This window comes from Hipposideros armiger, unplaced genomic scaffold, assembly GCF_001890085.2.
Source record: "Hipposideros armiger isolate ML-2016 unplaced genomic scaffold, ASM189008v1 scaffold_728, whole genome shotgun sequence".
Lineage (NCBI taxonomy): Eukaryota > Metazoa > Chordata > Mammalia > Chiroptera > Hipposideridae > Hipposideros > Hipposideros armiger.
The window spans coordinates 447,938-465,114 of record NW_017732078.1 but is presented as its reverse complement, the minus strand read 5'-3'; the positions used below and the strand labels follow the sequence as shown (position 1 = coordinate 465,114).

At 38.4% G+C, this 17,177-nt stretch overlaps 1 pseudogene; it reads right to left on the bottom strand.

Moving 5' to 3' along the window:
- Window positions 1–14,564: 14,564 nt before the first annotated feature.
- On the bottom strand, window positions 14,565–15,243 carry LOC109373470 (60S ribosomal protein L10a pseudogene; annotated as a pseudogene).
- Between the last annotated feature and the right edge of the window lie 1,934 nt (window positions 15,244–17,177).

The window sequence follows — 17,177 nt, the reverse complement described above, 5'->3', positions numbered from 1 at the left end:
AGAGTGAAAATAAAAGAAGACAATTCTTTCTTACTGCTTTTTTTTTATTGTTAGTTTCAGGTGTACAGAGCAATGCAATAGTTACCCTTTTCACCCTCACAAAGTAACAACCCCCCTCCCCCCATCCACTGTCCTCCCACCCCCGATATCATGCTTATCTATTACAATTCCATTGAATCCGTTCCCGCATTCTACTCCGTGTCCCGAGGTTATATGTATATATAATTATAGTTGACATACAGTATTATTCAACATCAGTTTCAGAAATACAATGTGGTGGTCAGGCCTCTACATCAACTATGAAGTGGACTCCCCAAAAGGGCATTGGTCCATCTGGCCCCCTAAGAAATGTTTACAACGTTATTGATTGTATTCCTCGGACTATCTTTTTCTATCCCTGAGGCCATATTGCAATTACCAATTTGTATTGTCTCATCCCTTCCCCTCTCCTTCATCCCCACCCCCTCCCAACTAACAACCCTCAGTTCTTCCTCTGTGTCTCTGAGACTATCTCCATCTTACTGCTTTTTGAAGAACAAGAAACAGAAACAACTGGAAGATATCTAATAAATAATACCTTGTCTAAAGGATGAGTAAAAGGAAAAAAGAATGAAAGCAGATAAAAGTCATGGTAAGTGTATTAGTCTCCATAGACTGCTATAACGAAATACCAGACTGGGTGGATTAAATGACAGAAATTAATTTTCTCACAGTTCTGAAGGCTGTTAAGTCCAAGATCCAAGTTCAAAGCACTGTCAGGTTGGTTTCCAGTGAGGCCTCTCTTGTAAATGGCTGCCTTCTTGTTGTATCATCCCATGGCTTCTTCTCTGTGTGAGCACAAAGAGAGAGCTCTGATGTCTGTTTCTCTTCTTATAAGGACAACAGAGCTATCTGATTAGGGCCCCACCCTTATGATCTCATTTAACCTTAATTACCTCCTTAAAGACACTATCTTCAAATATAGTCAAATTGGAAGTTTGGGCTTCAACATATTCATTTGGGGGAGACACAATTCAGTCCATAATAGTACCTAATGCATGGGCAGAACATAGCCAGGCTGAGCAATGCAGGATCAGATGCCCAGAGGTTAAATAGATGGACTCTGAACTCAGACAGGCATGGGTTTAAATCCCAGTTCTCCAACTTCATTTATTTATTCTTTCATTCAATTGTTGAACCAGTATTTATTAAACATGTGTGTATGATGGCCCTGTTAAATAGTTGAAGCACCCTGAGTAAATATAGGCATCTCAGCAAACACAATCTCTGTTCTTATACAACTTAGAATCCAGAGAGAATATTGGTCAATAATAAAATATATATGCTCACGGGATGTAAAGTTCAGAATAGGGAATATAGTCAATGGTATTGTAACAGCTATATGCAATGTGAGAGGGGTAGTAGATTGGCGGGTGTTATCACTTTGTATGGGGTGTAAATGTCTAACTATTATGTTGTTTTGTACACCTGAAACTAATAAAAAAAAATTTTATAAGCCATACAAATATATAATCACCAGCTGTGAGTTCTTATACAAGTTATGCAAACATACTAAACCTCAATTTCCTCATCTGAAAAATGGCCCAATAATGGTGTCTATATAATAGTGTTTTGTGAGATGAAATAAAAAGATGCATATAAGATATGACACAGTGTCTGACATATAGGTTGTACAAAAAAAAGGCAACAAAAGCCAACAACAAAAAAACCTTTAGGAGACACCCTCCCCATCAAGAAGAAAACAATAAATTATAGACTATTAGAAACTAATGACTATAGCATTCTCTTTCTTTTTTTAAAAAAAAATTATTGTGGAACAGCCATGGTCATTTGTTACACATTTCTTTCATACTACAATGGCATAGTTGACTCCTTTAAGGAGGACACAGCTCACAGTGGCCCAATGCAGGATCAAACCAGCAACCTTGGTGCCACCAGCACCATGCTCCAACCAACTGAGCTAACCGGTCACCCCTATGTCATTTTTCATGTGATCCAATTGGGGATAAAAATATGGATAACATTTTCCTTCTCTCACTCTTGCCAGTCCACACATTTCTTATGCCCAGAGGAATGCTGGGAATGCCTTACCACATGTGAAAGGTAGTGTTTCCTCAGTTCATCTGCTTCTTCTTGATTTTTAAAACAAACAATTTGCTTTTTGCAATTTATTACAGAATGAAAGGTGAAAACCAGGATGATTAAAAGTGGTCCTACTGTGTTTCCTCCTCACTCAGCAAGCAGCTCAGGCTGGAGGTTACAACTATGTCCTCAAATCCTATAGAGAAATGAGCATGAAATACGTGGAAATGAGCTAATCCAATGTGAAAAAAATAGCTTTGAATCAAGGGTAGGAATAAAGAAAATGAGAATTTTAAGTTTCAAAATCCTAGGCTTTAAATAAGGTTAGAGATCAGGGATAGTAAAACATCGTGGGGATATGGCCTTCTTTCATGTGACATAAAAATCTTGATAATCAGACCAAAATAACACAAAACAAAAACCAATGCTTTCAAGATGGACTTAATATATAAAGCTGCAACTTACAGTACATTTTTCCTTTTCTATACATTAAAGTAGATAGAGCTTTAAAGTAACTTGATCCTTGACTGTTCCACATAGCTGTTAAACACTGAGTCTTTAGGGTCAGGCCAACTTGATTTGAAGAGTTGGCTTGTAGGACTTTGCCTGGCACACAGTAGGTTCAATAAATATGTATTTAAATAATATTGCTCTTTTCCAGTTGTAAATAACTTAGCTTCTCTGTGCCTTTGTTTCTCTGCTATAAACTGAGAATAGAAACAGTGTCCACTCTGTAGACTTGTTACAAGGATGCAGTGAGATAATGCAGGCAGAGCACTGCACACAATTGTATGAAAAGTTAATAATTGTTGTTGATGCAAAGGGGATTGTCTCAATGATTCTCTGGGTTATTTCCATTAAACAACTTTTAGTCTATCCAACAGCAATTTTCCAGAGTGGCAATAAATGCAGGCTAATGTCCTTGCTAAAAGTGAAATATCTGGCCCTGATGAGATAAGCTGTCTAATTTTCAAAAAGAGGATTTTGTTAGCAAAACTGCCTGCCATTTTCTCACTTTACCTCAGAGTTCACACATCTTTTGTTTCTCTTTTCACTGCATACCATTCAGATCAAAGCATTCTTGTCCTGCTTATCCCTTAAAGCACATCATATCAGTAGGTTAATATAATAGTTGAAGGTCAAAGACCCCTATCTCTTTGCACCTTGTGTCAGCCATGCTTGGTAGCAGCCAAGGCCCCAGGTGGCATGGGGAAGTTGCAGTGAGAACACTGAGAGCCCAGCAGATGTAAAAAGCTTGGTGCAGTGATCTGGGTGCACCTGTTGGTTGTCACCACCTGTTAGCCAAAATGTTAAAGAACCACACCCTTGGACAGCCAGTTGAGGAGAACTTAATCTCTTCCCTCACAGGCCCCCCAATACAGGCTGCTGATCACATCTTACAAAGAAAGACAGGCAAGCACAAAGAAGAAACTGTCTGAACCCCCCCTGGGGGAAACTTAATCTTCTGTCATTGCTGGGGTTTATTAAGCGAATAAAAACGGGCTTTTAAAATAAACCTAGATAGTTATTTCCTGATAAGAAATCTTGTTATAAACTGCCATTTTTTTAAAGGAAGATATTGCTTTAACATGGATACTAATATTAAGCGAATTAAGTGGCAATAGTATTTTGGATGACTACTTAGTGAGATGAAACTATTACAAGGGAGCTAACATTTGCCTCTGTGGGACATAGAACTGATGTATCTCAGAAGCAAAACACTTGGGAAACCAGCCAGGAGAAATAATCATCTAAGAGTTTAGGCCTTAGAGTCTCAAAGATCAGAGAAACATTCCTTTAGGTGAAAATAAAAACTTGTGTGACCTTTATCAAATCATAGGGCACTCTTCACCCATTCGTGCCTCTCTCTCACTACCCAAATCTTGACTACACAGAACAAAGTCTCACATTTCCAAAAGGTCAAGGACCACACAATTGAATAGCACTTAGCCAGTGTATATCATTTCAGAGCTAGGTACCACTCCCACTCAGCTGAACATCAGATAAACATTGAATGACTGGCTTAAATCTTATCAAAGTTAAATTCAGTTAGAATATGTATCCAGAAGCTTTTTTGAGTATATACCCAAGACAAATCAGAGCAAATTTTAGCATGTATTCTTGTGTTTGCTAGGAATAAATAGGGAGCAAGAAATTGGTTTCCATCCAAAGCTGTAAAACAAAGTTTATTTTGTCATTTAAGAATTTAAAAAATAATTTAAAGTTATAAATGACTTCATCTAGCTATCAAGTTTGCCCTCCCCCCCCCCATTTTTAGTGGTGGGGAGACAACTTAAAAATACTTTGGCCAAATCTCTTGTATGGTCCCTTACCTTTCATGTTGATTCTCTTCCCTGTTCTTTTTTTACCAAACTGTCATTCAAACTAATCCTTGAGGAATATTGAATAGAATTACCACCTTTATACCAATCCCATTAGTGTGCTGTTAAATTAATGGGTTCATTTCTGCCCTCAAGCAAGATGTGGATTATAATCTTGAAACAAACTACCTTTAGGCAGTAGGCAATCACTTTAAAAACCTGAAAGCAGGCAACATATGGCACACTACACAATATAAAAATGTTTAAGAGGTACAAGCTTCCACCCTCCATGATATATACTCAATTTTAAATAAAACATAGTGTCATCTGGTACACACTTAAACACTGAAATTGAAATTATTGGCCATGCTGTCATTTTCAAAACAATAGCTAACGGTTTGCACATGTGCTGTTTACAGATCCACAGCCTGTGAACAGAGTCACCAACCACAACTTTGCAAAGGTAAGTGACAGCTTGAAAAATTTCAAGTCTCTAGAACTCCTGGGATTTCCTCATTTTCTCCCTTTTCATTAATTTCTTCTTCTCACCCCACCCCCAATTCTAATCATAGACACAACAGATCCCACTCTGCCTAACCATGTCACTGCCATCCCCATACCCCCAGGACACATTTCCTGCTGTTGAGACCAGCTGGGATGTATTAGTCATGCTGGAGCACGTCATGTAACACAGCAAAATATCAGGCAGTCCGGTGTCACGGGAAAAGTGAATCTACTGCATTATCTACCTAGGGAAAGGAAAGAGAACTATCACTTCAATGGGCCTGGTCTTCCCGTCTGTGTTGTTAATGTATGTTCTATTAATATCATTAAGGATATTCCAGATGTTGGTATCAGTAAGCATGGTACATTAGGAAAGCATCAATGGTAGTAGTGTGACTCATACCTATGCTCTGGGGTCTTTTTCTACCTTTTCTGTTCACACACAAATTCCTTTTATATGAAAATATTTTGATTTATATAAATACAGAAGAATACTGTTATGAAACTAGGAACATGTATGTCCTACAGAGAGTTATTCTCAGTCCCGAGACATAATAGTACTGTGTGACATTGCTTTAGAAATTTACAGGGAAAAACAATAACGTATTGTGTAGCATTGATTCTCAAACAGTCATGTGCATTTGAATCACATGGAGAGCCTATTAGAAATACTGTTTGTGATTCAGGAGTTTGTCTGCATCTCTAACATGCTTCCAGGTGACGCTGATGCTGCTGGTCCTCAGACCATATTTTGATTAGCAAGGTTGTACGGAAAGGGCAGACAGTTAAAAGAATACAGCTTTTTAGAACTACTGAGGATTAACACTAATTAAAAACGGATTTGGATGAGTTGAAAAACACCTAGACCTAGATGATGGTGCAAGGGAAGGGGCTATCACAGAATCTCTGGGAACCTTTTTGGAGGATGCTTAGGTTAAGTTTAAATTTTGTATTCATGAAGAGCTGGACAGATCTGAAAACCCTCAAAATTCTCTTAAGGAGGTATATATTGATAGCTCAGATTTTCTTTTATTGGCGAGGCAGAGATACAAAGAGATTTTTCACTTAAAAAATTAAGAGACAAGTGAAAAAATGGAATTGGAACTAGATGCTGGTTTAATAGCAGCATCCCTAGTAAAATTTCTGGGGGAAAAAAATGGGAAAACAATTTTTCCAGCAAAAGATGGTTCAAGAATCTATGGCAAGGCAAAACATCAGATTTTCATTGCTCCTTGAAATAATTTACATCTGGCATTTCTTCTGTCAATTTTCTCATGTCAATAACTATGGTAGCCTGAAAATACTTGATAGTTACTCAATTATTTTATTTTTATAACAATAACATTTTTAACAGAAAACAATTTCAAAAAACTTTAAACTGTTAGTAGGTGCTCTCCTTTATGATACTAAGAAACATGAGGACTTTGACTCCCTGTTAAAATTAAACAGAAATTTTGAAAATTAAAAAAATGTAATAGATCAAACTTTTTGGGGTTTTTGGTTTTTTTAAAGATTTTATTGGGGAATTGCGGGAGGGGAACAGCACTGGAGAATCAGGGGAAGGGGAACACATAAGTTGTTGTCCTTTTGTTCTTCAGTTTAGTTGTGGAGGAAGTTGCTTCACTGGCCCATGTTGGTATTATCATTGCGATCTTCCCAGCTGAGGCAGATTGGTCACCAGCCACCAGACGGCCACTCACAGCAGCTCTTGCAGCTCACACCGTCTGCCAGCCACTCACACTGGCTGCTGGCCACTCATAGTAGCTTATGGCAGCCCACTGCAGCAGGGGCTGCAGCCCACATCGTCGCCAGAGACTCAGGGCAGCTCAGCTCCAGGTTGAGCTGTTGTTCACCATCTTAGCTGTAGAGTGCAGCATCACTGGCCCTCATATGTGGGATCCAAACCGGGACCTGCTGCTCAGAGCTGGCATCCCAAGCCAGCTCTTAACCAATGCGCCACTTGGCCGGCCCCAAACATTTTGGTTTTATTTCTTAAATTGCCTTATGATGTATTAGTTTCCTCAGGCTGCAGTAACAAATTACTACAAACTTCATGGCTTAAAACAACAGAATTTATTCTCTCACAATTTTAGGTGCCAGAATATGCAAGGTTCTAGGAAAGGATCTTCTCTGTCTCTTCTTAGCTTCTGATAGTTGTTGGCAAACCTGGGTGTTCTTGGCTTATAGATGCATCATACAGTTTCTGACACCACTGCCACATAGTGTTTTCTTTATGTGTCTCTTCTCTGTATCTTGTCTCCTCTTCTTATAAGGACACCACTTATATATGATTGGGGTCCACCCTAATGGTATGACCTCATTTTAACTTGATTACAAATATCCCATTTCCAAGTAAAATCACATTCACAGGCATGGGGATTAAGACTTCCACATAACTTTTTAGGGGGCACAATTTGACCCATAACAAGTATTATGGCATAGACTCTTTGTACTTTGAAGGTAAATTCCCAGGTGTTTTTCTTTTTTTTAATCTTATCATTTTGAACAGGTCCTTTTCTTCCTTTCTTTCTTTTCTTTTCTTTCTTTCTTTCTTTCTTTCTTTCTTTCTTTCTTTCTTTCTTTCTTTCTTTCTTTCTTTCTTTCTTTCTTAATAAAGCAAGGGTGACAGTCTTTTTTGATGCTGAAGTCCTATAATTATAAAGAGGGAAAAAACTCAAGATAAGTTTCACTTTTTAATTTAAAAATTTGAATTTGACATTTCATAGATATTAAAAATATTTGCTTTGTTTTAGAACTATTATAATTCAAAATATTCTTATGAAAATTTATACGTTTTTATCTAGCAGTGTTTGCTTCAATATTTATTAATGGCTACTACTAGACGTGTAATAGAGTACCTAAGCACATTGTATAGTTTCTTGAGGACAGATGTCCCATTATTTTTATTTCATCTCTGTTTCTAACAGTGCACTCCCCATACATGTTTATTGACCCTGGGTTGGAATTGTCTCATAACTTACATTGAATCATTTTTTTTTAAAGATTTTATTGGGAATTGGGGGAGGGGAACAATGTTGGGGAATTGGGGAAGGGGAATAGCCAAGTTGTTGTCCTTCAATCTTAGTTGTGGAGGGCGCAGCAAGCTCAGCTCCAAGTCTAGTTGCGCTGCTCAGCTCAAGGTGTTGTGTTCAATTAGTTGCGGGTGGGTGGGCATAGCCACTATCCAATGCGGGAGTCAAACCAGCACTCTCATTAAGAGTGCACCCTCTATCACTGAGCCATCTGGGCGGCAGTTCAGCTCAAGGTGCCGAGTTCAGTCTTAGTTGCGGGTGGGCATAGCCGCCATCCCATGTGGGTGTTGAACCAGCAGCCTTGTTATTAAGAGCATGCACTCTATCCCCTGAGACACCTGGGCGGCAGCTCAGCTCAAGGTGCTGAGTTCAGTCTTTAGTTGTGAGCAGGCATAGCCACCATCTCAAACAGGCAACCTTGTTGTTAGGAGCACATGCTCTCTACCTGAGCCATCCTGCCACCTGTTGGCAGTTCAGTGGCAGCTCAACTCGGGCGCAGCTTACTGGCCCATGTGGGAATCAAACTGGTGACTGTTGCTCAGAGCTCGCACCCTTGAGCAAGCTCTTAATCAACTGAGCCACTTGGCCGGCCCCTTACATTGAAACATTTTGAAGGCAAACTAAAACTTCTTTAAACATTATTAACACTTGAGTGGTGCTATTATCCATTGGACTTCGGGAAAAAAAATTTTGAGAAACCATGAATAACATTTTAGTCAACATTTATATGTATAATCTGTTGTTTGCACTAAAATACACAATAAACAATCACAAACAATAATTGATATTCTAGGTTCATCTTCAAGTCTCAAAATCTCTAAGTTTAATACCTTGTCCCACAGTGCATCCAAGTTACTTGAAAACCATAATGTTAGCTCATGTCTTGCCCAGCTTGCTCAGTTATCATATATTAACTCAAACAAGTCACAAGCACACTGATTTTGGTCCAGGATTTATGGGGGACAACGTAAAGAAATTTGATATAAAAACATTTTGATTTAATAATATTCTCCTGGAATCCTTCTCATAACCTCTTTCCCTTGCCCAACCACATACAAGCAAAAATATTCAAAGAATGTTTGTGGTTAAAACTCAAAAGCTCATCTTGAACTTAAAGCTAGCAAATGTCAGCAGTTTCATGTTAGTTTGTCCTACTGTTCTCAGAAATCTAAACTATGGTGTCTTGCCACATTTAAAATTCTTCCCTGCTTGCTGCAGTCCCTAATAATATCCTAGCCATTTACCTTCATCTATATTCATGAGAGTGCAGATGCAGCCAAATTAGTGGCAGCAAAGCACATTTTATAGTGTAGAAAATACAATCTGGCTTCCTTTAAACATTTTTTGACAAAAAAAAGCTTTATTAAAAATAAAAAGATGAAGAAGAAGAAAAAGAAAGAAAACCAGACAGATTTAAATTCACCACCACCCGTTAAAGGAGTCTGTTACAAATGCACAGCTGGCTTGATGATGAGTGACAAATCAAAAGTCAGAGAGAAACTTCCCAATCATCTGAGCCCTTGCCACCCGATTAGCAGAAGAGAAACAGGGCAGATGGAGGGAGACACAGCAGTTCGGAGGGAACAGATGGCCACTACGAACTTGATATATGAAATTAATAACACTTTCTCAAATACAATTAGTAACAGGAATACATTACCTGAATTTTCATAACTGTGAGCAAGCTGACATTAAATGAGGCTTTTCAGATTAACAGTTGATGTGGCATTGATATTTGGAAGGAAATAAAAATATATAGCAATAAGAGAAACCTCTTGCTTTCTGGTGCCATTGATCAGGATGTTGTAACATATGAAAGGGAAATTGCAATTCAAAGAAATTCCATATTTAAATTTCACTAATTAGAATTGCTTTTTCTAATGTAGCCATTTGGGCCACATAATACATGAGATACTTAAGAGCCTCGCAAATGCATATAGCACCTATAGCACCTACTATCCTAGGTGAATTATTCTTTAGGAAGAAATTAATCATACATCTCCCTACAGATAAACTTGAGAAAAAAGCAAACAAAAAGGGACAGGGCAGTAAAAAAGTTCAAGATAAGAGGAAATCAAGAGGCTAGCTTTTGTGTTTTTCAAATCTACTGATGGTACAGTTAAGTAATTCTAGGAAAGTCATTAAGCTTTCTCTGTTTTGATGCCCAGTATCTAGAAAGGGCAAAATGTTTATACTATATGTCTTAATCAAAGCATTTAAAATACTACTTTGATTCAAAACCCATGTTAATGACACTCTGGGTTATGGTAACCAGCCCTCTGGGAAGCCAGAACCTTCATGAGCACGGTGAAGTCAGCCCAGAGTGCAGGAGTTTTTGAGGCTCCTGATGACACTGTGCTGAGTGAAGCCCAACCCTGGTGCCTGCAGGAGGCTGAGGCAACCCTAGGTGTTACAAAATGAGGCCACAGCAGCAGCTGCATAGGTTTTCTGCCTGTAGCAAAGGGCACGCCCATGCTTATGGGTGAGAGCTGCCACACGCTCAAGGCCCATGGGACAGGTGGGCTTTTGTGTCTTTGGAAAGGTGCAAAAACTGGAGGATACAGCAAAGAGGTCCAAGCATACCAGCGATATGCACTTGCCTAAGATGGCAAGAAGAGTGTCTCATGAAGTCACAAGAGGCAGATCATCAGTTCTGCTACAACTTGAGGATGACTATTTTCACAGCTGGTGGCTATAGGAACTGGTTTAGAGAAAAGATAAGAACATCTCCTCTTCTCTGACAGGAACAACCCTGGGTATTCCGGTAAACAGAAATCACAAAAAGAAGATTGTTCCGTATTCAGTAGCTAGCATCTTCCTGTTTGTAAGGAAGAGAATAGTGACCAAAGACATGAAGACCAATTCCTTTCTCCTAAATCATATGAAGATACACACTTTACAAAATAGCTAAAATGGGTATAACCGGGAGAATCTAGAAGACAGAATGAATATAGAGAATTTGACTGTACATTAAATGACATTAATTTTTAAGCAACATCCGAATTTGATTTGTGGCTTCAGCTGTGAAGCCAATTAGCAGTGAAACCTTAGATAAGTCACTTCCAAAATCTTATACCACCTAAGAAGTATTCTTGTGTAAAATAAAGGGCTTGGGTTTTATAAAAGAACTATTAGATCTAAAAATATTTTATTATATTAAAAATCTAAACGTTCACATACTGATAGAAATTTTGTTAATTCTTTCAGGTTGCAATAACATGTCCACTTGTAACCAAGAATAGGAAAGTTACTAGAAAGGTTAACACTAAAATGCTCCCAAAGGGTTCAATCTACTCCTAGAGGGGAGAATATTCCTTTTTAAGGTGAATATGTTTTCCCTAATATGAAACAAAAATAAGATCATCACACACATTTAAGTTAGTCTAGGGAATTAAAGATAAGTGTGAATTGAGTAGGTATGTTTCTAACTGTGGGTTTCCCCAGAAGCAGACCTTGACACACGAACTCCAGTGTAAGTAGTTTATTTGGGAGGTGAAAGAAAACATCAGTTTGGGTGGGTGTGGGGGAAGTAAGACAGGGAAGTGAAGAGAGCTAATAAATGTCACATTATGAAAACAGCCACCACTGCAGGTGACTGTTGCCTAATCTTACTGGGAAAACTCAGGGGCTCTCTGTAAAACACACACCCCATCATTAGCTCACTACGGGCAGGGGGTGAGGGAGCTGGGATATTTATGCACCAGCTCCTGTCCCTCATTGGTTGAGGGCTGGTCCTGGGGATTGTTACTTCCCCTGTACTTCTGTTCTGTGCTGATGGCCAAGCAGGCTCTAGTAGCAAGAGAAAACCCTAAGGCAAATATCATCAGGTGCTGGCTGTTGGGTTGCTGCACCTCAGAGTGCCAATAACAAGGGAATATGGCAAGGCACTGGCAGCATCTACTACAGTATGTAAAGATAAAAGTACTGTCAACAAATTTCCCACCCAATAACTATGTATTCCACTGGACTATGTGATCTAAGGAGCTAATAAGCAAGACATCCAAATAGAAGGACTTTAAGCATGGTATTTGTTGCTGTTTTCTATTCTCCCTTGATGCTGATAGGCAGAATGCCTTTTTGAAAAGGTCTTAACAACCTAGACATTCCAGGTACATAAGATGTTAGAGTCATCTGTTCTATGACAAAGAAATCTAATTACAAGGGAGTGCCTAAGGACTTAAATTTCATTTAAAAATTTTACTCAAGGATCCCCCTAAACACTGAATAATGATATTATTACACCTCTTATCGCTTGTTTTATTCTCTGATATTTAAAAAATATATTGTTTCTAAGAAGTTATCTTCATTTGCTCAATCACTCAACAAATATTTGTTGAGCACTACTTATATGCCAGATATTGTACCATACAAACATTTCAGATAAAGATTTCTGCCCCTGTGAAGTTTACATTCTCATGAGGAGAGTCAAGCATTAAGTTATTAAGAAAGTTGAGTAGTATATAAGAAGGCATTCAGTTCTACAAAATAAATAAAATTTACAGGATAGGGGAAGAGGGCCTAAGAGTGTCATGGTTGTCAGGAGAAGTCCCAGTGGAAAAGTACTATTCATGCAAAGACTTAAAGGAGACAAGAATACAATTCTTGGTACCTGGTACATTTCTAGGACTAGCTATACTGCAATAAATATGACAAAATCCTTCCTAGAGAAACTTATATTTTAGTGAAGGGATTCAATCATAAACAGATAAACAAATAAATATAATGTAATATCAAGTGATAATCACCAAGAAGAAAAATAAAGCAAGATAATAGGATAGAGTAGAGGTCAGCAAACTTTTTCTGGAAAGGGCCAGGTAGTGAATATTTTAAGCTTTTTTGGCATAGTACAAGAAAAACTACTCAACTCTGCCATTATAGTGTGCAAGCAGTCATAGATAATAAGTGAATGAATAGACATGGCTGTGCTCCAATGAAATTTTATTCACAAAAATAAACTGAGCAAGAATTGGCCCGTAAGCCATAGTTTGCTGACCCCTGGTCATAGGAACATTTGAGGATGTCTTTTAGTGGAAACCTGAATGAAATGAAAAAAGTCATATGATAATCTGGAGGAAGCATATCCCAAGCACAAGAAAGGAATACAAAGGCCTTGACATAATGGTTCGATTGGCAAGTGTGAACTTTAAAATCAAGTGAGCAAAAGGAAGAAACATAAGAAATTGATAGACTGTATTACTGGTAGCAATCATTTACTCTTTTCTGTATGCACACCCTTTGCCATATGATATTGTAGCTTCTTCCTCTAAAGGGGAATAGTATATTTCCTTAGCCTTGACTTTGCATTTAGCCATATGGTTTGCTTCGGTCGATAGAACAAAGTAGAAGGGTCAATATTCCAGTTCTGAGCCTATACTTTGCATGTTTTTGCTCTCCCTCTCATAAATCTGTTATTGCTATGAGAATAGCTCAGGCAAATCTTCTGGTCTGGATAGGAGTGGAGCCCTCAACCAAGCAATCCCAGTTCAGTCCAGCCTGGACTGGTGAACTTTTAGCCAAACCACAGAAACATAAGTGATATAAAGTGCTGTTTTAAGCCAGTGAGTTTTCATGTTGTTTATTATATAAAAATAGCTATGTGATACAGAGAAGTAGCTAAAGGGTAGGTCATGACAGTCTTGTGGCTATGATAGGAACTTTTGATTTTATTCTGTGAGAAGGAAAAGGTTTTGAATATTGACAGCAGAGTTAAGGTAAGATTGGTTCATATTTTAGATGGAATTCTACAGTTGTTATAAAAGAAAAGACTGCAGAGAAGCTTAAATGGAATATGGGAAACTAATTAGGAGAGTTGTGCAGATGACAGATGATGGTAGCTAAAAAGGAAGCAGACGTGAAAGAGAAGAGTAGTGACTAGATTTGGGAGACAGTTTGAAGGTAGTGCCAATGTGTTTTCTATATGGATTTGATGCGGCATATAAGAGAAAGAGAATAATAATGGATGGCTTTGACATTTTTGGCTAAACAAGTGGTTAATGATTGGTACACCTGCTGAAGCAGGGGGTGATCTAGACGATGAGTTGGTTGGAACTAAAAAAATACAGAATTGAGATAAAGAACAACAGAGAAATATTGTGACAATAATGAAACCATTAAATAAATTTTAAAAATTACCAAGGCTTTTTAAGCACGCTGTGTAAGCTACTGTATTAGTTATTTGGGGCTGCCATAACAAGATACCACAGAATATGTGGCATAAACAATAAACATTTACTTTCCCCCAATTCTGGAAGCTGTAAGTCCAAGATCCAGGTGAGACCTGTTTTCCTAGCTTGCAGACAGCCACCTGCTCCCTGTGTCCTCTCATAGTCTTTTCTCTGTGCATGTGACATATTTCCTATAAGATCAGGGCCCCACCCTTATGACCTCACCTAATCTTAATTATCTCCTTATAGGTCCTCTCTCCAAATATAATGATGTGAGGGTTAAGGTTTTAACATATGAACCTGGGGGAAGCACAATTAAGTCCATAATGGCTACCTTTATTTGTAGTATGTATAATGGACTAAAGTAATTTGAGCTTCACTACAGTTAGCATTAAGTTTTTTGTTCCCTCCACAGAAACACTTTTTTTTTTTGGTAGCACTGTGGTTTATTAAGCTCTGCCTTAGTACAGACGCTGGGGCTTTCCCATGGTGCTCTTGATATATAAAGCTCAGACGTTCCGCCAGTTCTTTTTGAGCAATAACACCAGGAAATTGACAGCTAAGTGGATGTTGTACACAAGCTCATCATCTGTCATTTTCACGTGGCCAACGGCCACTGCCAGACAAAGCACCTTCTTCATCTGGAACTTGATGGTGGATTCACTTCATCGACTTTGGCCACCATATTCTCATTGTGGGTCAGCAAGGAAGGGAACTTGCCAGGCTTATTCAGGCCTGGGCCCAGGATTCATGGAATCTGCTTGATCAGAGACTCTGAAGCCAAAAAGGTATCATACTTCTTGGCCAGCTTTCTGACCAGTTTCTTATTCTTGTTGAGTTTCTTCAGTGCCTCAATGTCCATGTGGGGGATATCCACAGCCTTGGCCTTGTCACAGTGCTGCTGGTCCCCCAGAACACATATGGAGAACTTGGGGCGGGGAGTGGATTTAAGCCTGATGGTGCCCGAGAAGCGTTTGTCCTTCTGAGGGTCACAGTTCTTCAAGCTGATCTGCAGCTCCACCGTCTCCAAAAACTTCCGGCGCTTGCGCTGGTTTCCGTGCAGGACTTCCCGCACCGCCTCGTACAGGGTGTCGCGGGAGACTTTGCTGCTCATATTGCCTCACGCCGCGAAAACTGGAAAAGAGCCACAGAAACACTTTTTGAAAATGTTGTGTGAATTCTTTTTTCTCAACACTTCTAATTGTTTCTTTCCTACATTCCACTAAAATTCTTTTTGTTAGGGTCAGCACTGACTGCCATATAATTCATTCCATAATTTGTTTTTTTCCTTATACTTCCTTGACTCCTCTTCAGATTTGACACAGTTGACCATACCCTCTTTGAAACAGCCTCTTCTGTTGGCTTAGAGTACTCTGCACTCTTCCTGCTTTCCTCTAACTTCTCTGACAACTCCTTAAAATCACCAGAACTTGCTTGTCTGAATTGTTGAGATTACTCAGAGCTTGGACCCTGATCCACTGTCGTTTTTTTAAAGAAATCTGGCTCCAGGTGATCTCATTAGCTCTTGTGACTTTCCGTAAAACCTATTGTCTATTAGCTCCACGTTTATATATTCAACTGCGACATTTCCACTTTGATTCAGACTTTTGTGCCTAATTGCACCCTTGACTCCTCCACTTGGATATTAATAGGCATCTCAAGGTTGTCAAGTCCAAAACAGAACCCTTGATTTACCTCTACCCAAAGCTGAGTAAATGGCACTGTCATCACCTCAGCTACCCAGTCCTAACACCCAAGTCTTCCTTATGTCCACTGGTTCTTTTACCCCTCATGTTTAATATACTAGCAAATCCTGTCAGCTTTATCTCCTTCCTCTATTCCAGCTGCTTGTTAACACCCCCATTGCAACCACTTATTGGTTATTAAAAATAAAATTGAAGTTTAACAAAGAAGTTGCCAGCACTTTAAGTTTAAGTGTATGACTCCTTTGTAAATCCTTCACTGAAACATGTAGGTAATACAGTGAATAAGTGAAGAAAAATAATTTATGTGGTTTAATAAGCAAACTTTGTTAAAATTTTTTAAGAACCTAAAATACAAGTGGAAGGAATATTATGTAACATTCCATGGTATTTATTGCCTTGTGGGAATCCAGTAGCAAACATAAAAATACAAAATTCTTTTTGTGGGAATTTGCATGTTTACCCATCTGGATTGTAGATTGTGATATGAAAACCCTAAATAAAACCAATCCATGTGACACCCTTTCCTTTCAAGTCTAAAGAAGGGGATTATTCACAGTAACCAAAGACAACTCTTTTATACAAAAACCCAAGCCCTTAGTGGAGGTATGGTAGAGTATTTGGGGACAGATGCTGGGTTACTTTTTGGAGTCCTTCAAATTTAACTGCTTCACCTACATATCAGATAGGTTATATCATTATCACTGCTGTAACAAGATAAACTAAAGCTAGTGAAAGAAAGAAAGAAAGAAAAGAAAAAGCAAAACAGTCAAAATTAAAAAGCACTCTTAAATACATAAATTCATTATGCAGTTTTAACCAATTACAGGTCTGTTTTCAGTTTAAAAAGTGCCAAGAGTTTGCCAAAGTGAACCACAGAAATGAATTAAAATGGCAATTTAATTGAAGACTGTCGGGCAGCAGCCAATGAAAAGACTGTTTTGAGAAAGCCATATTTAATTTACCTTAAGGACTGTTACCATTCAGACCAGTGAAATCACCTCCTCTGTGGTAGGGAGAGCAAGCCCCCTGCACTGCATTCTCCTTCACTTCCACCACTGTTTAGAGTTGAAATAATTTAAGAAAATTCAACCATCTGTTGGGAGCAGGGCTGGTTAAATAATTTGCAGGGCTCAGTACAAAATGAAAGTTTGGGGTTCCTTGTTTAAAATTCACAAAAATATGCTGCTAAAAAAAGTAAAATATAAAACTTTTTTCTTTCTTCTAAGGTCTCTTTTGACCTCTCATGTTTTTCATTAATTTTTAAAATCTTTATTAAATTTATTGGGGTGACGTTGGTTAGTAAAATTACATAGGTTTCAAGTGAACATTTTTATATACATCATCTCTATATTGCATTGTGCGTTTACC